At 42.7% G+C, this 25375-nt stretch overlaps 1 long non-coding RNA gene across 1 annotated transcript in view; it reads right to left on the reverse strand.

Moving 5' to 3' along the window:
• LOC138929779 (uncharacterized) overlaps nt 1-25375 on the reverse strand; it is a 79662-nt gene that overhangs the window by 28498 nt on the left and 25789 nt on the right. Inside the window, exon 3 of the long non-coding RNA XR_011445970.1 lies at nt 8066-8114. This is a non-coding gene — a long non-coding RNA (uncharacterized lncRNA). The remainder of the gene's footprint in view (nt 1-8065; nt 8115-25375) is intronic.

Genomic DNA, 25375 nt, shown 5'->3' on the forward strand with positions numbered 1-25375 from the left:
GCATAATCAAGGAAGCATAGACATGAAACAAAGGACTAGTTCCAAACTGGGAAAAGGGTACATCAAGGCTGTATATTGTTGCTATGCTTATTTAAGTTATATGCAGAGTACATCATGCAAAAATGCTGGATTGCATGAAGCACAAGCTGGAGTCAAGATAGCTGGGAGAAACACCAATAACCTCAGATTTGCAGATGATATCACTCTAATGGCAGAAAGTGAAGAGGAACTAAATAGCCTCTTGATGAGAGTGAAAGAGGAGAGTGAAAAAGCTGGCTTAAAACTCAGCATTCAAAAAATTAAGATCATGGCATCTGCTCCCATCACTTCAAGTCAAATATAAGGGGGAAAAGTGAAAGCAGTGACAGATTTTATTTTCTTGGGCTCCAAAATCACTGCAGATGATGACTGCAGCCATGAAATTAAAAGACGCTTGCTCCTTGGTCTCCTGACAAAGGTCCATATAGTCAAACCTATGATTTTTCCAGTAATCATGTATGATATGAGAGTTAGACCATAAAGAAGGATGAGCACTGAAGAACTGATACTTTCGAACTGTGGTGCTGGAGAAGATTCTTAAGAGTCCCTTGGACTGCAAGGAGATCAAACCAGTCAATCCTAAAGGAAATCAAGCCTGAATATTCACTGGAAGGACTGCTTCTGAAGCTCCAATACTTTGACCACCTGATGTGAAAGCCGGCTCATTGGAAAAAAGCCTGATGCTAGGAAAGATTGAAGGTAGGAGGAGAAGGGGATGATAGAGGATGAGATGGTTGGATGGCAGCACTGACTCAGCAGACATGAATTTAAGCAACTCTGGGAGATAGTAAAGGAAGGAGACCTGGGGTGCTGCAGTCATTGAGGCTGCAAAGAATCGGACACGGCTTAAATGAATGAGCAGCAACAGCATTCAGTTATGACTGCATGGCTATCCACTGTATAGATGCACTATAATTTATTGAAGTAACTTTCTACCGATAAATACTGGGCTGTTTATATAATTTTTCAGTCTTATGAATAATGCTGTAATTAATATCCTTATAAATATTCATTAGCATATTGGTTTGCGTATTTCCAGAAAATAAATTTCTAGAAGTTGATAGCATATCCTCAATAAGGGCGAAGCTTTAAGATCTAATAATAATAAATTCTGAAAATATTTTTGGTCAAGATAAAACTTGACAATAGGTGAGGAGGAGAGAGATTTATTGAACGGCTGCTTTGTACCAGGCATGGTGCTAAAAGCCTGCATTATCTCATGTGTTGTGCTGTGTTTAGTGGCTCAGTCATATCTGACTCTTTGCAACCCCATGGACTATAGCCCGCCAGGCTCCTCTGTCCGTGGAATTCTCCAGGCAAGAATACTGGAGTGGGTTGCCATGCCCTCCTCTGGGGGATCTTCCCAACCCAGGGATCGAACCCAGGTCTCCCTCATTGAAGGTGGATTCTTTACCATCTGAGCCACGAGAGAAGCCCAAGAATACTCGAGTGGGCAGCCTATCCCTTCTCCAGCAGATCTACCCAACCCAGGGATCAAACCAGGGTCTCCTGCATTGCAGGAGGATTCTTTACCAGCTGAGCTACCAGGGCAGCCTACATTATTTCATAACTCTTTGAAATTCTGAACACTGCGATTCATGGGGTCGCAAAGAGTCAGACACAACTGAGCGACTGAACTGAACTGAACTGACATTATTATTGCTATTTTAGAGAAGAGGAAGGTGCAGTACAGAGGCTGAACTTTTCCAAGGTTACACCATCAGCAAATGGCAGAACCAGGATTGGAACTTGGGTCTTTCTGATTCTTTCTACTGTCTACCACTGCCTCTAAGTAGTATAACATCACATTGCTGGCTTCTTGGTTTAAACTTCAGTTGACTCTGAAAAAAAAATCTCAAAAATATTTTAAGCAGTTTCAGAACTGCTGAAATAAATATATATATCTTCTCAAACTTATATATCAAAGACATTACTCCTCGGAAATGTACATTTTTCACATGTTAATTATAAAATATCTCATTAATTTAGTCTCTTCTTTTTCCTTTTCTTACTGAATAACAGTGCTCTACATAAAAATAACGCATCTAAAAATACATACATTTCTTTGTTCTTAAATCCTTCTGCTCTGGGTTTATGCAAATTCTGTTGTTTAAAATAACAGTAAGGAAGCAAGCTCGTTATGAAGCCAATTTAGCTACGTGCTTCATTGTACTTGAGTAGAACTAACTTGTCATCTATAGGGTCTATTCTTTGCTTATTAATTACCACCTCTTTTTTTTTTTTTTTCACCTGCTTTCGAAAAACAGGACTTCCCTGGTGGCTCAGTGGTAAAGAATCCACCTGCCAATGCAGGGGACATGGGTTCAACCTCTGCTGTGAGAAGATCACAAATGCCTCGGAGCAACTAAGCCCATGCCCCACAACTATTGAGCTGTGCTCTAGAGCCCTCGTGCCATAACTCCAGAAGCCCCTGTGCCTAGAGCCCATTCTCCACGAGCTCCACAACGAGACAAGCCACTGCCATGAGAAGGCCATGCACTGAAGCAACAGTAGTCCCTTCTCCCCAACTCTCCATAATTAGAGATAGCCCACACAGAGCAGTGAAGACCCAGCACAACCACAGCTAAATAAATAATAACAAAAAGAAAGAAAACCCACAAGTTCTATACTCTTTTTAAGTTTTTTTTTTTTTTTGCTGGGGCAGTTTCTTCTGGAAACAAAATACACAAACCATGAGACAAGATGGTTGGGGGAAAAAAGTGAAACCAGGAGGCCAAAAAAATTAATAATACTCAGATACTCTTCTCTAAATAGTGGTGTCTCGATTGCTTCATTTTGGATTGTCAACTCACAAGGCAATAGCTATATTTTCCATTGTACTATTTCACTCATAAATGACTTGCTCATCAGCACCGGGTTTGCCCTCTGGTCCAGACACCATCCTTCTCTACTCTCTTTGCACCTTCTGCATACTCCCATCAATTCAGTTGTCACTCCCAGGCTTCCCCATCAGACTGAAGGTTTTTGATAACAAAGACCAGCTCTCTGTTATCACTGTGCCCTTGGTTCCTGGCAGAGGACCCAGCACATGTAAATGCTCAGTAAATATCTGTTGCTTGAATGAATAACCTCCAAAGCATTGCTTTCCCTAAACTTTCTACCTGACACAACTTCAGTCAAAGAAGCAGACTCTCAAGGTGGCCTGATTTAAGGCAGGGATGTACAGTCACAACAGAGAATTTCAGGAAACTCAATGGCAGCTTCCCCAGATGTAGCCTTTGTTTTTATCTTTCACCAGTATTAACCCAGAGCTCAGTTCTTTACAGTCCCCCTAAAGAGATTCATTCACACCACAAGCATTAGTAGTCAAAGTTGACTTCACTGAAGATTCTGATCAATATTAGGGAAGGGCGGACTCCTTAACAATCCTGATCAAACACCTCTGCTCCCAAAGGTTCTTTCTTCCCCAGCATGCTTCAACCTCATAAGCCTCTTTCCTGTATCACGCAGAACAATGTAGCCATTCCCCAGCTTCTGTCTCCAAACTTCCACGCTCACACCTATCAGAGCCCACAGTAGATGCAAGCCTTTCAAAGATGGTGGGCCAGTGTGCGTGTGTGTTAAAAATAACATTTTCCTCTTATATCAGCATTTGCAGTTGTTAGTATTTAAATTTGATTTTCATATCATTTTAAGCAACCTAACATAAGCAAAAATCATGCCTTTTCCAAGTGTACCATTTTAAAAGTTATCTTCTACCTTGCCACTCCAAGGAAGAATTAGTAGTTCCTTGGTGACTCCAGCTCATGGGTCAAGCAAGGCCCTTCCCACTCGGCTCTTAGACTGAACTCACCCCATCATCTCTTGCTGCTTCACAGTTCCTAGTCTTTGGTAAAAGGACCCCCTGGCCCGAGGCCCTGAGGTCACCACTCCAGCTGAGGCAGAAACTTTTCTCACCTGACAGCTGGCGTCTTCCCACTGTGGTCTCCAGGAAATTGTCTTTCCCTTATTAACTTTGATCGTTATAATGCAATTATCATGCAATTTATTGACCCACTACAATGTGCCAGGAACTGTGCTGAGCACTTCTTATATGTTACCTCATTTAATCTCTAGGACCACCCTATTAATGATGATGATGGTGATTGCTTTTATCTCACAGATAAGAAAACTCAGGTTAATAGAAATTAAGTAATTTGTCTAAACGTGAACTCACAAGGGGCTTGAATGCAACAATGATTCTAAAGCCTGTGCATCAGCTTTGCCTCCATGCTCTCTTGATCCAGTGTTACCTCCTTACAACCAGGGCAATCTGAACATCCCCTCCTACCTTTCCCTCTTGTGTTGATATCGGCTACTTAGAGGTCTTAACCTTACCCTTGCCCTATAGACCACCTGCGACCTGGTCGACTGTCTTGCTCTTAACTCAAGCTGTGTGGTTTCCACCCTGGCCATTGGCACAATTGACTCTGGACCCGCATTTTTTTCCTCCTTTTCTTCCTTGCTGTGGCCTTGGTTGATTGGCTCCCATTTTTTTGTTCCTCTTTTTTATTCTTACCAGTTACTAAATCTCTATTGAGAAACATAAGGTACCTAACTTCATCTACGTCCAGCCTAAACCTAATAAACTTCCTATTTTTCTTTATTAGGCCATCTTTGACAGTTCCCAGCAATTCCTGAATGTCCCCCAGTACGTTTTTGCTATTCTTAAAAATCAATAATTTTTATTGAATGTTATTAAGAAAAGATCTCTCAGTCATATTGTTACATGAAAAAGGCAAAGTGCAGATAAGTGTATATGCTATAATACTAGCATGTAAAAAGGATTTTAAAAACTACTTGGTTTTGGTCATTTGGGGGTGAAATGAAGATTTTTACTGGGCAAATGAGGCACCAGGATGGAAAGAGATTTCACTATATATCTTTTATAATTCGTGGTGTTTAAACCATATGAATTACCAATTTTAAAAACAGATGAGTGATTTAAAAAAAAATGCAAGCAGCCTTTCTGGTGGGCAGGAGAGGGTGTTATCTACAGTTGCAGGTAAGCAATAATAAAAAAATAATAAAATAGTTTTGAGAAAGAACACAAAGAACCTGTTCCAGAAGAATGTCCAGTGTAACCCAAAACACCCAGCATTATTGGCCATCTGGGCAATAGTCTGAAAGTAATCAGTTGGTAAACGGAACATACTGATACAGCTGTATGTGTCCTGCTTCTTGAACTGCACATGCCTATAGGTCAGAACTTTCTCATTCAGGTAGAACTCCATAATGCTTAGCAGTAATAGGTAAAGATTGCCACATAGATTCGCTTTAACTCTAAGAGGAGCAAGAAGCTATTTCAGCATGATGTGTTGAGTCCTAAAAACTCACAGGATCTTTTGGGGCACAGTAGAGTTGATATCAACTCAATCTCTTCTTAATAGGATGAGACAGAGGGCAGTCTGTGCCCTCATCCGCATTCCTAGGCTTAGTCTTAGAGAACAGATAACCTGCCCCAGGCCAGCTCTACCCAGCTCCCAACACAAGTGACAAGGAAGCTAGACTTGTTAGCTTTGTAACGTCTTAGGGTAGAATAAATTCCTCAAGGCCATCCTTAGAAGTGGCTGGCCTTCTTAGTTTTCTTTGGTTTGCAGATAACCAAGGGTTGACACCCCCTGTCCCCTACCCTGAGATCAGAATGGGTTGGACATGACTTCAGGCTTCTCAGCATTCAGATCCATGTCCCCGGTGACCAGAGCAACCTGAACATCCCCTTCTACCTTTCGCTCTTGTGTTGATTTCAGGTTACTTAGAAGCTTTAACCTTACCCTTGCCTTACAGGCCACCTATGCCCTAGGTGACTGTCTTACCCTTAACGCAGGCTGTGTGGTTTCTACCCTAGCCATTCACAAAGTTGACTCTGGACCCTTCTTTTTCCTCCTTCTTGGGAGCAGGATAAATGGCAGCTCTTATAGCAGTTTATGTCATGTGATGCTCATAGCAGATGGGATTTCATCCGGATAGTATTTTAAGCATGATTTTAGAATCTTAAAGTGACTAAAAACAATGGGAGCAATGTGAAGCTAACTTTCAGCTTTTGCCAATTCTAAGAGCTGTAGACAACCTCTAGTCGATTTGGTGAGTCCCAAGTTATTCCAGGGTGGGATCACATGGAGACTGGCAGCGGATATCTGGGCCCTTTCATTCCAGGAGCCTAAGTCTGAGATAATTATTACGATATCTGATCATCAGTCTGACTTTTTATGTTTTTCTTTTAAGAAAGATTTTAAACACTAAAAAAGAAAAAAATCTTCTAAATCTACCTTGGGTTGCAGGCAGGTAGTTGATCTGGAGAATGCTCTCAGTAACAAAACCTGTGAGGGAATGAGGGAGGCAGAACAGGGCGAAAGGAGAGGCTGAACTTAACTAGTCACAACAGACTTCAGCTGACTTCACCTGGGGAGCTTTGAACCTGGGGTGGTTTTTCAGAGCTTTTTAGAACTGAGATAAGAGGGTCTCCTATCTCTGCATAGACCAGGCACTGGATACAGGCTACCAGAGGGAGGGATTGTGAGCTGCTGAGGTTGCTCCCTTAGGCTGCAGGCAACTCCTGAGGAAAGATTCATCTACAGGTAGTCAGCAAGGCAGAGTCCTAGCAGCTGAGAGAATAACTACCTCAGCCCTCCCAGGGGACCTGGGTGGTGCGAAGTAGCACCTACTACATAATCAAACACCAAAATGAATACCAAAAAATGCATCACAGCTCTGACAGTTAGTCCCAGGGAATAAGGTAGTATGAAATTTGATGGAGCCATGTCCTGGCTGAATATGTTAGGAAAGTTCTTGAAGCCATAATCGTCTGTGTATGATTACCTTCTGACTCTGAAATTGCCAGTTCAGTAAGCAAAAGGAGGCTGATTAAAAGTCATCTATATTCTAAAGCCCTTAGAGGCAGGGCCTCTTGGGGCCAATTCAGGGAATTCTTACTAGAAATTCTTTGGTATTTTTTCCATTTCTGTGCATTCCCTGAGCAGGTGGCCACTACCTGCAGCTGATAATTACAGGCCTTATGTATGCTGCACTGTGAAAGGAATGTGTCTGTGTTGCCAGGGCTGATGGGGAAGTACACAGCATATGTTTGACCCTGTGAAAAGGGAAAAATATCCTATTGTTATGGGCTATAGGGTTTTCAAGGCTGCTATCCATGGCAAATGTTCACCATGCTTAAAGGCTAAGGGCCAAGCATACAACCTTTCAAAAGCCTGTCAGCAGAAAGTCCATTCACTGGCAGCCTTGGCTGTCCCAGCGATCGGCAGGCAATCAAAGCCACATTGTGTTCCCCCTTTGTAAAACGGTAGAAGTTCTATGCTTCCACCACTGAAAATATTTAATGTTGGACCTTTATTTTCCAATGATAATAGTAATAATAATAATAACAGAGAAAATGTTGCCATGGACTTTGTGGATAAAAATGGATATTTGGATCTTCGGTAAAACATTTTCTCTTCTGCGATGGAGCAGGGCCGCCATTTTGGCAATAGCTAGGAAAACAACCCAGCAGTTCTGGGCAGGAATACTGCAAAAGTTCGGCTGAAATTACAAGAAGAGTTGAAACAAGGGATTGGCCCCAACCTGGGTAATTATGTCCCTTTCCTTTTATTCCACTTCCAACTCACATCCACTGACAGCTGGCAAACAGATATTTACTTGATGATCATGAGGATTGAACCATATCGCAGCATTATATTACTATCACGAGAACTGTTTTCATTATTGGTCACTGAGATCATTTATAACAAGGTGCTCATAATCTAAAAACTGGGTCACAAAGTGATAGTAGGAGAGAGTAGAGTGACTGTTTTCCCTTATGACAGTAATAGTTTTGGTCCTCCTGATTTCAAAAATGATTACTTGCGAATAAGCTTAAAAAAATCACAACTTATTTGTTCAATCATATGAACATTTTGGTATTAGAGACAAAACTGTAGAAATAGAGGTTACCTCCGAGGTTACTGATTACAAGTTCAACTTTTACAGATGAGGAAGAGGCCAAGAGAGACAGAATTTGGCAGGGTCTTACCTTCAGAACAAAGATCCAAGCCTCCTGAACCCCTGCTATCTTCTTTCCACTGGAAGAAACACATGCTCTGGTTACTATTGCATGTCTATGTCAGTGGCAATTTTTTATTGACTAAAAGAAAAGGAAGGCCTAGATGCCTTTTGACTAGAACAAGTTTAGGATTGTGTCCTATGTCCCAGAGAAAACTGGATTTGAGACTGTGAAACCCAGCTTGACTTGAGCTGATTATATAGTAACTTATGAAGCTTGTCAGCATATAATCAGCCAGGCTGGGAGTTCCAGCATTCTGGGGTTTAATATCACTGTGTCCAGAACCCTTGCAGACCTTAGAGGGTGGTATGACAGCAGTACCCAGTGAGAGCTCTAAAACCCCTAATAGATATGGATACACTTGACGATTCAGTGTCCCATTTGTTCAGATTCCCACATAATGGCACACATTCACAAACTGATGACTTGCAGACATTCTCCTACAAAGAAGAGTGGAATCATTGTGTTCTGCTAAAGCGAAGCCAACAGATCTGGCCCTACATACTCCAAGGTCCTAGAAGAGTGGAAAAAGCCACTAGAGAAGTCAGAAGGCAAGTCACTTGTGTGAAAAAGCTCCAATTTTATAAATGTAGCCTTGCAAGTGGTATAGAGCTCTTCAAAAATAAAGCATCAGCCTTTCTTACTTTTATTTCACAAGGCTTTTCCATGACTGCTGATTGCTGGGGATGGAAATCTATTTCCCAATTCTTTATATGTCTTGAAAGTTTCAGTGTGGGCGTGGAGGTATGAATGCAGATCAGAGATCTCCTTTAGAATGACTTGCAGCTCATCCTAACTAGTCCAATGCAGGACATCAATATATGTTGATTTGTAAACAATGTGTTTCTTTCTTAAAATGAGGGTGTTGCAGATCTGTGATGCCAGGACCTACCAGCTGATGGCTGGTGCAATACCAATTGAGTTCATGTTAAGTCTGAAAATGCTGCCTTCATGTACACCTCCTTTCTGAAAGGCTGTATGTAGACCCTCACAAATATCCCTTCATTTTCCTTCCCTTCTTGCTTAGAGATCTTCATCATGGTGGGTCTCCGTATGGAAAAAAAGAGATCCCTGAGAGAGTTTCATGACTTGTAAGCGTGAACCACAGCCACAGACCTTTCAGCTGTACCTGAGTTAGGGATGGAGTTGGGATCTTGGCATTAGGTTTTGTATTAGTTATCTAAGCCCACTGTAACAAAGTACCACATGCTAGGTGGCTTCAACAACAGAAGTTTATTGTCTCGCAATTCTGGGGTTAGAAATCTAATATTAAGAAGCAGGACTGACTTCTTCTGAGGGTTGTGAGGAAGAAATGGTTGCATGGGTTCTCTCCCAGCTTCTCCTGGGTGGGTGTGTGTGTGTGTGTGTGGGTGTGTGTGTGTGTGTGTGTGTGGGGGGGGGGTGTGTGTGTGTGGGTGTGGGTGTGTGTGTGTGGGTTTAAACTTCCCCTTTTTCAAAGCACAAAGTCATTTTGGATTGGGGCCTACTCTAATAACCTCAGGGGCTTCTCAGGTGGCTCAGTGATAAAGAACCTGCCTGCCAATGCAGGAGACGCTGGTTCAATCCCTGGATTCAAAAGATCCCCTGAAGAAGGAAATGGCAACCCACTCCAGTATTCTTGCCTGGAAAACTCCACATGGACAGAAGATCCTGGCGGGTTGCAGTCCATGGGGTTGCAAAGAGTCTGACATGATTGAGCACACAGAGGACTGTGACCCAATAACCTCATTCTAGCTTGATTACATGCAAAGATCATATTTTTCAAATAAGGTCACACAGGTACTGGGGCCTGGAACTTTAACATCTCTGGGGAGGGACATAATCCAGTTCATAATTGGGCTTCTAATGTAGATCCAAGCATTGGATTGAGCATATATAGTGCTAATCTCTCCCTCTTTATGCCATCTCACTGGGAGCTTCTTCATTCTCCAGCCTGGTCTAACTGTCCCCTGGATGGGCTTTCTTTTGGAAAGCTTAGCCCTATTGGCCTAGGCTGGAGTGGAGCTTCCCTCTGTCTACTGAGCTCCTGGGCCTGCTGCTCAGAGTGTAGGCCTGGATTTCAATGCTTCTAATACACAGCATCTGCTTGGGCTTCTGATCCCAAATTTAGATAAATTGTCTATGCTGCTGGTCCTTTACATCTAAATTTGTAGACGAGGCAATATTAGGTAAGGGTTAACAACATAGGCTCTGGGACTTCCCTGGTGGCACAGTGGATAAGAATCCTCCTACCAATGCAGGGCACAAGGGTTCCATCTCTGCTCCAGGAAGATTCCCTATGCCATGGAGCAACTAAGCCCATGGGTCAAACTACTAAGCCCAGACTCTAGGGCCCACAGGCCACAACTACTGAAGCCCATGTGCCCCAGAGCCCATGCTCTGACAGCAGGGGAGCCACCACAATGAGAAGCCACAAAAAAGAGCAACCCCACTCACTGCAACTAGAGAAAGCCTTCACAAAGCCCCAGAGACCCAGTGCAGCCAAGAAAAAAAGAGAATCTAGGCTCTGAAGTGAGACTCCCAGCTCTGAAGCTTAGATGTGCCTCCTGGACAAGCTGCTTAAACTGTCTGTGCCTGTTTCCTCATCTATAAACCCATCACTCCAAGGGATGTGAAGATGATAACATGAAATAATTCATGTAAAGTACTTAGAACAGTGCCTGGCACATAGTAAATGCCCACAGAAGGGAGCTGCCATTATTATTAGCATACCCCTGGTACAATAAGCTAGTCTTCATTCTTGGAGAGGAAGGGAGGGCAACGGTGATGGGTCAAGTGGTAAATAGAGAACTGGGCTCCAAGGACAAGCAATGGAGGAATCAAGCCCTTGAAGGGCAAACATCTACATGGAGGATGGGAGGAAGCCAGGACTCATCAATAAAGGAGTAGATGAGAGGGCACCAAGGGGTCCAGAATTGTCTGGGCAGCAGACTCTGAGAGGCAGTCAGGCAAAGAATCTGGAGCAATAGGTCAGGGTCTGTTGTTTGTATCCTCCACTGGAAGCAGAATGATCGCAGAGTGTGGGCAGGCTTAAGCCTCAGCAGGCACAACCCACACAGGGAGGTAGACCAGTAGTACAGGATGGGTGGATGGGAGGGTGGGTAAGCGTGTGACATGGGGAGGTAGACCAGTAGTACAGGATGGATGGGTAGGAGGGTGGGTGTGTGTGTGAGGGGGGTGTAGGCTCAGTGGGGGGGGTGGGGGTGTATGTGGTGTGGGAGGTAGGGGTGTGTGTGTGTGTGTGTGTGTGTGTGTGTAGAAGTCACCAAGAAGTTCCTCGTCCTCTCCCTTCAAGCCTCTCCTCTGGTTTCTCAGTGTCAAGTCCATGCCTTTCATCCAGAGCAGCTGCCGCCACCAGTAGAGGTGCTCTGCTTGCAAAATTCTCTGTTTGGTTGTCACTGTTTGGCTATTACCCCACTGCAAAGGAACAACTCAACAAATGAGTTTAAACTATTCGCTTTTCAAATATTAGGTTAAGGCTATCTGAAGTTTGATCAAGATATGGTGGATAAGAAATCACTGCCCCTCCTAAAAATTTAGGTTATGATTCAAGTGCTCTTTCAAGAAGCAGTTCAGAATGTTGACTGTATGCATTATCCCAGTGCCCAGCAACCGCAGCATAACTGCATTTCGTCAGCCTTTAGTGATGAAAGATGTGTAAGGGTGAAGCATTTGGTCATTCAAAAAAGCACCAACCTTCTCCTGACCCTGCTGTTCCTTTAAGGCACCACCCTACCTCTCGCTTTCCTTCTACCCCCAAATTGTTAAGAAGCTAGCCCATACTTGTTTCCACTACCTCACCACCCAAATCACATTGGACTGTATAATCCTTAGCTCTTTGCATCCTCACCACTCAGCTAAAATTGCTCATCGCAAGCTGTCATTACCAGTCGCATCACCAAATCCAATGGCTGCATAACAACCTTTCACCTTCCTGAATTCTCTGCAGTATTGGGTATATTTAAGAATTTTCTCCTCCAAGGCTTCCATGACGTTGAGCTGCTCTGTGCTTCCCGTCTCTGACGGCTATTCCTCTGGATCCCTCTTTAACTAATTTTCCTGTCTTCTTGCCCTTCTCCTCCCTCTTGTACCCTCTCTTTGGCTATGTCTAGTTCATGGGATACTGAAGGGCCTCCAGACAGTGCGTTGTTGGAAACAGAATAGCCAAGGCTAGGTATGTTTAGCCATGGGATTGTGCAGAATCTCCTAGCAGGAAATGAGAGCAGGCATTAGCCCAAGCACCAAAACAGGAGGAACCAGCATAGCAATGAAGTGATGGGGTGCCACACCTAGATGCAAGGCAGGACAGGGGATGGGCACCAGGATATTTGACCACAGGACAAAGGAAGGGTTCAAAGAAGTTTTAAGCTAGCATGATTGAAGAAGCTTATTTCTGATGGTTGTTTATAGTTGCTTTAATGGTGTTTCTGATCTCTCCATAGGGGTTAGATATCCCTCTTATACATCCCCCATCAAGACCATATTGCATTGGATATGGCGTATTGTGTATTTAGTAGTCTATATCCTCCTGTGGGGCTTCCTGGATGGCTCAGCAGTAAAGTATCAACCCGCAATGCAGGAGACACAGGAGACATGGGTTCCATCCCTGAGTCAGAAAGATTCCCTGGAATAGGAAACAGCAACCCACTCCAGTATTCTTGCCTGAGAAATGCCATGGACAGAGGAGCCTGGTGGAGTACAGTTCATGGGGTCTCAAAGAGTCGGACACAACTGAGCCCAGCATGCACACACACACACATCATCCTCTGGTAGACTGAAAGATCTGAAGAGCAAAGACCATAGATATTTTTACCATTGTATTTCTAACACCCAGACCAGTGCTTGTCCCATGCTGCTGCTGCTGCTAAGTCGCTTCAGTTGTGTCTGACTCTGTGCGACCCCATAGATGGCAGCCCACCAGGCTCCCCCATCCCTGGGATTCTCCAGGCAAGAACACTGGAGTGGGTTGCCATGTCCTTCTCCAATGCATGAAAGTGAAGAGCGAAAGTGAAGTCGCTCAGTCGTGTCCGACTCTTAGCGACCCCATAGACTGCAGCCTACAGAAAGGGCCAAATAAATATTTGTTGAAAGAGAGAATTAACTAAATTTTTAAACTTGGAAATTATGGGAAAGAAATCATATGTAAACCAAGAAAAATCTGGACAAAGTACATGCCATATAGTCACACAGCATCATTAGCGGTAGGCTGCAAATTCCATTCTGAACTACCTAACAATCAAAGCAAAGGAAAAAAAAATCAAGTTAAAAATTTGATAGTACCTACAGGATTTAAAAAGAAAAGTTGCTCAGATGAAGCATAACCATCCCTGTATTGGCTTAAAAGAAATGTCCCCATGAAGTCTTCCAAAGGGTTGCTGGCTGAGCTACAGACAGTGTGTTCTAGGAAATACCTGTATTAAATACAACAGTAAATTCTTTAGGTCTATTTCTTTAATGTCCTTCAGTATAGACTAATTAAAGTAATTCTATGACAGAGAGACTAGAATAATGTAGCCAAGTACCCAGAACACCGATGAACTGACTTGATCCAAGGATAAATTTAGAATATCTAGAATAAGGTATGTTGTGAGGAACATGAGCAGTCCTTGTAATATGATTACAACAAAGATCTCTGTGGCCAAGTATATTTGGGTAATGTTGCATATCTTTATTAGACCTACCCTTATAGATATTTATAAGTACATTAACATGTGCTAAATGCTCTAAGAAGTCCTTCAGTAAAGAAACTTTAATCCAGAGTTTTACCAAAATAATAATTTGGTCCTTTCATTATATACTACCTGTTTACATTTAAGGGAAATTTAAAGATGACACTTTGGGAAACAATCATATAAGGAAATTATAGACTACATGTTTTCAGGCAACTCTATGTGAATATTGTTTTTCATTTCTTAAAAAAATTCTGTTTTATCAAAGTATAGTTGATTTACAATGTTGTATTAATTTCTGCTGTTTCAGCAAAGTGACTCAGTTACACATATATAATTCTTCATCTTCTTTTCCATTATAGTTTATCACAGGCTATTGAATATAGTTCCCTGTGCTATACAGTAGGACCTTGTTGTTTATCCATCCTATATGTAATAGTTTGCATATGTTAACCCCTAACTCCGTCTCTCCCCCTACCTCCTCCCCACTTGGCAACCACAAGCCTGTTCTCTATGCTTATGAGTGTTTCTGTTTTGTGGATAAGTTCATTAATGTCATATTTTAGATTCCACACGTGTTATTACATGGTATTTGCCTTTCTCTTTTTGACTTACTCCATTTTATAATTTCTAGATCTACCCATGTTGCTGCAAATGGCATTATTTCATTATTTTTTATGGCTGAGTAGTTCTCCACTCAGAGAAGGCAATGGCAACCCACTCCAGTACTCTTGCCTGGAGAATCCCATGGACGGAGGAGCCTGGTAGGCTGCAGTCCATGGGGTCTCAGAGTCGGACACGACTGAGCGACTTCACTTTCACTTTTCACTTTCATGCATTGGAGAAGGAAATGGCAACCCACTCCAGTGTTCTTGCCTGGAGAATCCCAGGGATGGTGGAGCCTGGTGGGCTGCCATCTATGGGGTCGCACAGAGTCGGACACAATTGAAGCGACTTAGCAGCAGCAGCAGCAGTACTCCACTGCCTGTATGTACCGCATTTTCTTTTTCCATTAATCTGTCAGTAGACATTGAGGTTGCTTTCATGTCTTGGTTACTGTGAACAGTACTGCTATGAACACTGAGGTGCATGTATCTTTTCAAATTATAATTTTGTCTGGATGTATGCCCAGGAATGCGATTGCTGGATCATATTATAATTCTATTTTAAGTTTTTAAAGGAATTTCTATACTGTTCTCCATAGTGGCTGCACCAATTTACATTGCCACCAACCGTGTAGGAGGGTTCCCTTTTCACCACACCCTCTCTAACATTTGTTATTTGTGGACTTTTTAATGATGGCCATTCTGATCAGCGAAGTGGTACCTCATTGTAGTTTTGATTTGCATTTTTCTAATAGTTTGTGATGTCAAGCATCGTGCCTATTGTCTTCTTTGGAGAATTGCCTATTTAGGTCTTCTGCCCATTTTCTGATTGCATTGTTTTTTGTTATGAATATTGTTTTTCAGCACTAAATTCTTAAGTAAGAATCTGCCCACAGAGTGTTCTAAGTTATTTCACCTGGCAACAACATGGGAGTGCAGATATTTTGTACTGTCAGATACAAATGGACTATTTTGCTTTGACAGTCATCTAAATGACAGGTCATCCCAGGAAAGTAAAAGCTCCTCATCAATCGCTGTGCCCACACCCTCCCTAGGGAAGGCCCAAAGGCAGGATAAATATTGTCTTCAGAAACAGTAATGACTCCCATCTATTTTAAAAACCAGCGACATAACCTAAATTATCTTAGTGGCAAGCAATCTGAAAATCAAAGTTAGTGTGAACTGCAGTAATGGGATTCTAGAAGTAGTGAGGAACTCACTGCTATTGCTACTGAAAATAACTTCCAAAGATTATCTTTCCAGTGACTCCTCTCTTCACAGGTTAATGGGCCAATAACTCCAGCTGCTCGACTTTCTCCACTGAAACTAAGATTTAAATCACTAGATCACAGAAAAATTATACATTAAATACATTAAATGTATTTTTAAAATGTATTGTGGGCAGGCATACTTCAGACTAACAATAGTGGCTAAGTGTAATTTCTGTGGCAAGAGGGAGCAGAAATGAATTTTGTGTCCTGGTATATTCCTTCTAGGCAAATGCAGTATGTCAGAAAAAACTTTAACTAAATGAAGGGACCAGAGATTTTCAGAGTCCAAATCACCCAGCCTAAATGGGAGAGAGTCCTAAGAAGGAAGAGGAAGACATACCTTTGTTTCTTTTTTCTGTTACTAATCTCCTTAAAATGTCTAAGATATTTCCCACCCTAACTTACCAGGTTTTGTAAAGCATCTTATAAACGTATCAGATAAGTGAGCTAATATCAATTTCACATTTCATTCTGGAGTTCATTATATTTTTGGCAGCAAGTTTATCTCCCTAATTATATTTTGCTTAGGTTGAAATTAATCTTAATTGGTGTTTCCTGTGAACACACTGAATAGGAAGCAGGGAAATTTCCTGAGATTAAAAGTTGACCTTGAAGATTCACATTCACCAGGGATGACCTATTCATGCCTATGACTTGACCTGTCTGATGTTTTAAGGGCTCCCCAGTCATCATTTCCCCTCCAACCTCTCTCCTGAGCTAAGCAGTGCCTCCCATAAATGCTTCCTCCATCCATCTGTGACATGTGCAAGGAGAGTTCATCTTTCCTACCATCTGTCACCTCTGCTCCCTCCTCCCCATAATCCCAGCCGCAGCGATTCGAACTACCTCCCGACCAACTGCCCAACCAAAATCTAGAGACCATCCCAGACTCCTTGTTCTCACCACTATCTTTCTTGAGACAAAAACCCAAATTCCTTGATAAGACTTTGAAAGGCCTCCATGGTCCAGCCTAGTGTTTCTCGATGAAGGCCCTGTTGGCTTTGTTGTTGTTTAGCCTCTAAGTCACATCCAAGTCTTCTGCAACCTCGTGGACTATAGTTTGCCGAGCTCCTTCTTCCATGGGATTTCCCAGGCAGGAATACTGGAGAGGGTTGCCAATTCCTTCTCCAGGGGGTCGAACCTGTGTCTCCTGTGTTAGCAGGCAAACTCTTTCCCACTGAGTCAGCCGGGAAGCCCCCTATCGGCTTTGAGACACAGCAATTTTCCTCTTTGTGCACAATATCTTTCTCAGTAACAATCCTTAATCACCATGACAACCAAAAAAAAAAAAAAAAAAGATCTTCACAGTTCCTAATGCTCCTTGTTGGGGTCACAAGTCTAGCCCTCTCTAGCTTTCCAGCCTCATCTCTTGCAAGCTCCTCCACAGACTTGGCATTTCAGCCACACAGGACGATTCGCTCTTCCTGAACATGGTGTGCTATCTCAAGCCAAGCCTCTGGGCCTTTGTATGTGCTGTTTCCTCTGTCTGTAAGGCCCCCTTTCAGGACCTCTTCTTCTTAGACTGGTCAAAAGTCTATACCTCAAGATCCAGTCCAAACCCCTTTGTCCCTGTGAAGTCTCCCAGCCCCACCTCAACCACAATGACCCATCATCTATGCAAACTTAGGTGGGAATTATTCTACGTTTCTCCCCTTTGGACATGAAACATTCTTCTGTACACCAGAAACTAACATAACGTTGTAAATTAATTCTACTTCAATAATAAAAAAAAGATGAACCAGACTCATTAGATTCTCTCTCTCTCATTTCTAGTAAGAAAAACAAATAGAATGAGCTGTTTTGTATTGTCAGGAGCTGCTATCACTGAAAGATCACAGGGAGAGATGAAACCAGGAGGAGGTTACAGTCAAAGTCTGTGTGGACCATAAGGGGCACAGAGGACGGAGCAGAGTCGTACTGGGAGCACACAGCCTGGGCTCCTCTCCACCATCGTCCCACCAGTCCTGGCAGCACGGACAATGATACTGGGAAACCCTGAGAAGAAGCACAGAGGGAAAGCAGGGTACCAGGAGAACTGAGCAACAGAGTTACTCCTAGGGCAGGGGTGATGCTTGCCTCTGATCTGCCTCCAAAGACCTTTCCAACCCCAACTGTCATAGGTCTGATTTTTCTGCAAGGCACTGACCAAAAGGGAAAGGCAGGCCAAAGGCAAAGTCTGTTTCTTCGTTCAGCTTCCACTGATCACAGTCATCATGGTCTCAGGCAAGTGTTTCTGGAGCTTTTTCTTTCTCATTTATATGATGGGAATTTTAGTATCTGCCCTGCCTGAGGTTCTTCTCAATGATTGACTGTATGACCTTGAGCAAGTCATTTGGCCTCTATGAGTCCAGTTTTCCCAATTTAAAAATAAGATCTATAAAACCTACTGCACAAAGAAGATACAATAATCAAAATAGATAATACATTTAGAAAATTATCTTGTAAATTGGTAACTGCTATATAGATTCTTTGCCATCTGGGGCATTAGGGAAGGCCCAGGAATACTGGAGTGGGTAGCCCTTACTTTCTCCAGGAGATCTTCCCAACCCAGGGATCGAACCTGGGTCTCCCGCACTGCAGGCAGATTCTTTACCATTTGAGCCAACAGGGAAGCTCATATGTGTATACACGTGGCTATTATAATTTCCTTTTCCCAGGAAATGGCAAGTAATGTCACAGAAGATATTTTTAGATATTATATATTCACGAGCATTATTCTAAAATCTTACTCAGTTGTACTTTCCTGGTGTTACTTAAATCTTAAACCTCATTTTATACTATTTTGTAACTGAAGCTTATCATTTAAGTTCAGCAGTCTGTCAAATAACGGACTGCTAATACTTCCAAAAATCATTATCACTTGCTTTTTATCATCACATTTTGCATTTAGATTCCTTGAGACCCAACCTTAAAATAATAACAGATGTTTATGGTTCTGAGCAGAAATGCCACGGAGTGATGTGAATACAAGCTAATGATTTATTGTCAACAGATGCCTCACATTTGATATTTTGCTATATGGAATATAAAGGGGGGAAAAAAGTATGATATAGCGGCCGTCTTAGGTAACTCACATGATCCGAGAAGCCTGCCTCCCTTCACTCTGGTGGGAAACCTCTTTAGCGGTAAATTCCAGAGGTGGCTTGTAAGAGATATTCCTACTGAAATATCAAGTTTCTCACACTTCTTCCAAGTCATTAACAGTATGAGCCCTACTTATTTTATGTGCATTTTACTTCTTTTAAGAACTTGAGGTGATATAGGCACACGTACACCATGAGATCACAAGTGAAATGAATAAGGAAGTAGAAGTAAAGGGGTAAGTAACAAGGGTTAAAGAATAAGATGAAGCTGGGAGTGAATGATCACACAGTTTCCAATGTCTTCAGTTTCACTGCTATAGGGCAGAATGCAATTTGTATATGGTTGTTAGGAAGATTTGCTATTATTTCCACATTTTGTGTACCGGTGTACCCTCAGTTAAGAAAATAACTAGAATTTATCCACATTTTTCCCCTAATTTTGTTCCTATATTCCTAAAAGTAGACCCTAGCTGATACTACTATGAGCATTTGGGTCATTAGGAGTAAATATTCTTTTCAATTCTTCTGTATTTAGTAAACATGGTTGATGAATTGAACTCTGATAATAGTCTCAAGTCACCAGAATGACATTCCCTGGTAAGGGTAAAAGAAATGTGATTCTGTCAGTTGAATAATTTGATTCTCCCAACGCATCTGGCCAGTGTGCCCAGAGCTCACGATTCCTGACATGGGGGTATTGTGCTCTGCAGAGCAGATGCCTCTGTGCTGCCCAGGCCACCTTTCCTAACCCACCAAGGCTCACAATTGTGGCCATAGGGTTAAAGGTACCGTAATGGCAATGTCCTAGGAAGCCACTAGGTGGAAGGGATTTTTTTTTCTTATTTCATGAAACCTTTTTTTTCTCAACCTAAGCCACCTCCACAGAGGACAAGCATTTTAAGTGACTTGTCTTCATTTTTTGCCACTGTACCCTCCAAGTAAGTTTGTGGTAGTTGTTGCTTTCTCTTACAAAGAGACTCATTTTACGGTACCAATGAAACTATTTGCAGGGCAGGAATATAGACACAGAGGTGGAGAACAGACTTGCAGACACAGCGGGGGAAGGAGAAGGCGGGATGAACTGAGAGAACAGCACTGACATATCCTACCCTGTGTAAAACAGCTAGCTACTGGGAAGCTGCTGTATAGCCCAAGGAGCTCAGTTAGGTGCTCTGTGATGACGGGGAGGGGTAGGATTGGGGTGCGTGGGAAGGAGGCTCACGAGGGAGGGGATATAGGTATACTGATAGCTGATTCATGTCGTTGTACAGCAGAAACTAACACAACATTGTAAAGCAATTATCCTCCAATTAAAAAATACATCCTATGATAAACCATTATGGAAAAGAATATTTTAAAAAGATGTATATATATGTATAACCAAATCACAATGCCGTACAATAGGAGTTAACTTCCATAAAAACAAATAAGGAAAACAAAACAAACAAATTTTAAGAACCCTACTGTATAGCATAGGGAAGGCTACTCAATACTCTGTAATAACCTATATGGGAAAAGAATCTGAAAAAGAATAGATGTATGTGTATGTATAATTGAATCACTTTGTTATATACCTGAAACTAACATAACATTGTAAATCAACTATACTCCAATATAAAATAAAAATTTGTTTAAATATAAAAAAGAGACTCATTTAAAGGGCACATCGTAGCATTCTCCCCAGTTACCTGAAAAAGTGCAAACATTATATCTGAAATGAGCAGGGGTAATTATCCTGATCTGCTTCTCATGTGTTGGAGCCATGGTCAGGACAGTCTGTTGGGTTAAAGTCCAGCAGACAAGTAGGTAGGTAGATAGGTAGGCGGGAAGGTGGGTGGGTAGGAGGACGTGTGTGTGAGAACGAGAGAGATCTGGGAAGATGGGATCCTCATGGCCAGGGGATCAAGATGCAGTGGAAAACTGCCTCAGGGTATTTATTACCAGTGTGTTCAAGAACACTGACTAATGTGCATAGTATTAAGTAGCAACATGAGGATAAGGCAAGAGCAAGTAGCCAAAGATTTATTCTTCAGCGAAGGAAAGGAGAAGTGAAAGATGTTGCCCACTACTTGTACTCCCTTCCCCAACAACATTAAGAACCCTAAGGCAGCAGCAAGGCTCAGAGGAACTGTCCTGTATTGTAGTTTGGTTCAGTGTGAGGGTTTAAATCCCAGTCTAAGGAAGCTTTATCTAACTTGTTCAGAATACAGGCAGTTTCCCCAAAGTTCTGCTCTACATCCTAACTTTTTACCTTAATAGTGGTCAACCTACCTCTTTAATAAAAAAGGGGGAATCAGGAGGGGGAATTAGTGGAGTTAATGGAAATGGAATGGCAAGGCTGAGAAATGTTCAGAGCAAAGATTTCTGCACCCTGTTGAAAGCTGGTGACACTTCCTTAAAAATTCACAGCCTCCCAGTTCACCTGATTGAATCAGAAATGACTAGAGGACTTTTTTTTTTCCAATTTAAAAAAATCGTAAAAATAGAGAATATACTCTTCTTATTTTTAATAACATTTGACAAGCTGAGTGCACCTAGAAGGGTATTTGAATATTGGTTTGAGATGCTTTCATAGAATATCTTGGTTTTAAAATTAAGACAAAGATGTAGAAGGTACAAGAGAGAAAAAGCATATAATGATTCTCACCTCTGGCCCCAGCAAGTGTCCTGATGACTACCTGCCTCCCTTTCCCTTCTGTAAAAAAAGGGGACCACGTGCTGACCTTATACAGTAGTATCAAGGTCTGTTGACTTTGGAACACTTTTAAGTAGCAGCCTAAGCTGTTTTCTGGGAGAGAGGTGGTATTATCATTACTAAGGGCTTCCCTAGTGTTCTTGCCTGGAGAATCCCAGGGATGGCGGGAGCCTGGTGGGCTGCCGTCTATGGGGTCGCACAGAGTTGGACACGACTGAAGTGACTTAGCAGCAGTAGCTCAGATGGTAAAGAATCTGCCTTCAATGCAGGAGACCCAGGTTCAATCCCTGGGTCAGGAAGACCTGCTGGAGAAGGGAAAGGCTACCCAATCCCATAGTCTTACCTGGAGAATTCTATGGACAGAGAAGTGTGGCAGGCTATAGTCCATAGGGTCTCAAAAGAGTCAGACACGACTGAGTGACTAACACTTTCACTTTTCATCATTACTAAGACCCTAAAGCCCCTCAGGACCAACATGAAGGGCTGGGGTGGGAAGCGGTCTACTTCTTCAGGGAAGGCAGTAGAGAGGATTCAAGTTGCGGCTGATGTGAACAGAGTACCCAAGCCAACCTAGACATACTTGGGGCTGAGGTTTATCCAGAAGTCTGATACTTCAGAAAGCTGCCCTGAAGCCGTTGCCAAATCAGAGTCCTGAGTCCTGTTGAATTCAGGGTTGTGGCAAGTCAAATGAGCCAAGACACCAAGTCCAATGAGGCTCACTTTGTATGAATGTCACTGTGGGTAGCAGAAAACAATCTCCTCTCTCCTTCTGCTTCCAAGTATGGGAAGTGGATCTGGCTAAGCAACAGGAAGAGGCTACAAGGAATTGGGGGAGGGAAGGGGGGGAGGCTCCTGTGCAGTGAGGCCTGTGCAGGGATCAGCTTAATCTGTACCACTGGAGACTTTCCCACCACAACCTGCATCTGGCCAGTGTGCCTTGCCTTTCTCTGTTTCACCTCACAGGGGTACAGTGCTCCTATATTCTCAAAGCCTAGGGCAGGATAGGGGGCATCCAAAAGCTGACCACAAGCATCCAAGAGCTCACTCTAGTCAGAGCCTGCAGGCCACTGTCATCACAAATGTGTTGTCGCTCAGTTGTGTCCGACTCTTTGTGACCCCATGGACTGTAGCCAACCAGGCTCCTCTGTCCATGGGATTTTCCAGGCAGGAGTACTGGAGTGGGTTGCCATTGCCTTCTCCAGGGGATCTTCCTGACCCAGGAATCTAACTCAGGTCTCCCGCATTGCAGGCAGATGCTTTACCCTCTAAGCCACCAGGGAAGTCCAAAAGTCATCACAAAGAACACCAGTTATCATGGCTTATGATCACCACACCTAAGAGGGATACAGAAATAGCCGAAGGCAAAATGCTTGCTCTGTAAGAGTTAACAATCCAGCTAGTGATGAGGAATACAGCAGAGACCACAATCTAGGACCATGTAAAGTCAATGCAAGGGGGTTTCCCAGGTGGCACTAGTGGTAAAGAATCCACCTAGCAATGCAGGAGATGCAAGAGATGCAAGAGGTGTGGGTTCGATCCCTGGGTTGGGAAGATTCCCCTGGAGGAAGAAATGGCACCCCCCCTCTAGTATTCTTGCCTGGGAAATTTCATGGGCAGAGGAGCCTGGCGGGCTACAGTCCATGGGGCTGCAAACAACTGGGCACAACTGAGCAACTGAGCACAAAGTCAGTGCCAACAGTGCAAGCAGGCTAGTCCATACACGCAAATATGAAATGAAGCGAATCACAGGAAAGTTCCCTCGAAGGTGTAAGTTCTGAGCCATGCTGTGGAGGAGGACTCAGATGGGGGCAGGGGACTTCTTGGGGCCAAAAGAGACATTGCCAGCATGAAATAGAGGAAAGCTGAGGGTGGGGGTTCACCCTGCCATGGCACAGAGCAACTGCTTCTGGGGTGGAATCAAAATGGACCCTAGAAATGAAGCTCTAGCCCTGCTGACCACAGATTCACAGGTTGAAGCCAGAAGCAGGAAGGGTCTAGGCAGAGTATCGCCCAGCATTAAGCATAAATAAGAGTTCTGTAGCTCTTTTTGGCCTGGTGAAGTGGGAGAGAGGTCTATGTTGAGAAGCAATAAAAACGGAGGTCACTGTGCAGTTAGAAGGCAGACCTGGTTAGATGAATTTTGATTTTAAATGACTGACAGCAGGAAGCCCCTGGAAGTTCCTGAGAAAACAGTGATATGATGCAAAGAGGTTTAAAGAAGACTATTCTAGAGACTGTGTCCAGTGAGTCACAGAGGAGAGACTATGTATGGGGCTGAGGTGAGGGGGCACCAGTTTACAGGCCATATCTGTAGCTCCAGAGTACTGCTGTCTGATCCTAAGGCAAGTTTGCTGATTTGGAACTAAAATACAGTATTAAGCTTCCTGGTCTATTACATTAGGTGTCAACATTTCAAGTTAAAAAAAAAAAAAAGATTGATGCAGTCTATTAAGCTTTTGTCTCAAGATATAGTTCACAATAAAACAAACAATACCAACAACAAAAATTACTGAAATTGAGGCCTTTCGGTGTTATCTATCCCTTGGGTCAGATTAAATGTTATTATAGGGCTTGAGTTATCCAGAGGGGATAAATGACCTCACAAAGAGATTACAGGCTTGAATTAAGACAGAGTTCTACCTTTGCTGGTGTTAGCAGTATTTTGGTCAAAAGTAGTATTATTTCAGGAATAAACCCTGAGCAGAGAATTTACAGACAACTATATTCTGTATATGCAATCAACCAGTCAGACACCTTGTCCCTGTGGTGTGGTACACAGCCCATTGACACTTAGCAGGCCACAAAAGCCAAGGATATTATGATGAGGGCATTCAGTGCCTGGTTTTGCTTAGACTAGTGATTCTCAGCCTGACTGGGCATCATAATCTCCTGGGAAGCTTTTCAAAAAGGAAGGATGCACAGCTTATACCAAAGGATGGAGCCAACATTTGTCTCTATCACTTTTTTCTTAGCTTCCCCACATGCTCCAGTCGTGAGCCACTGGTTTAGATTGTGAAGCTGAAATACGCTCACATAAAACACACGTGTGTGGGGGCACACACATAGACACACACACCTTCTGTGATAGCCTGTCAAGCTTACACATTTTTTTAAATTTTTTTCCACAGACAGAAGTGGTCACAGATACTCTGGGATTATCAGGGTATCAGAATCTCTAAATCAGTCCATTAATAATAAGATCAGTCTCCAGAGTTTTCTTAAATCCAGTCCTAATTGATTATATAGTACTTTCCCAACTACCATGGTGTCTTAAAAAGCAGTTTTCCTAAGTGAAGATGCAGTCAGCTAGAAACAAGACCTGGAGCTGACTGTGGCTCCTTATGGCAAAATTCAGGCTGAAATTGAAGAAAGTAGGGGAAATCACTAGGCCATTCAGGGATGACCTATATAAAATCCCCTATAATTATACAGTAGAAATGACAAATAGATTCAAGGGATTAGATCTGATAGACAGAGTGTCTGAAGAACTATGGACAGAAGCTCGTGACATGGTACAGGAGGCAGTGATCAAGACCATCCCCAAGAAAAAGAAATGCAAAAAGGCAAAATGGTTGTCTGAGGAGGCTTTACAAATAGCTGAGAAAAGAAGAGAAGTGAAAGGCAAATGAGAAAAGGGAAGATATACCCATCTGAATGCAGAATTCCAAAGAACAGCAAGGAGAGAGGAAAAAGCCTTCTAAAGTGAACAATGCAAAGAAATAGAGGAAAACAATAGAATGGGAAAGACTGAAGATCTCTTCAAGAAAATTAGAGATACCAAGGGAACATTTCATGCAATGATGGGCACCATAAAGGACAAAAATGGTATGGACCTAACAGAAGCAGAAGATATTAAGACGATGGGCAGGAATACACAGAAGAACTATACAAAAAAGTTCCAATGACCTGGACAACGATGGTATGATCACTCACAGAGAGCCTGGCATCCTGGAGTAT

This window comes from Ovis canadensis, chromosome 18 (assembly GCF_042477335.2).
Source record: "Ovis canadensis isolate MfBH-ARS-UI-01 breed Bighorn chromosome 18, ARS-UI_OviCan_v2, whole genome shotgun sequence".
Taxonomy (NCBI): Eukaryota; Metazoa; Chordata; class Mammalia; order Artiodactyla; family Bovidae; genus Ovis; species Ovis canadensis.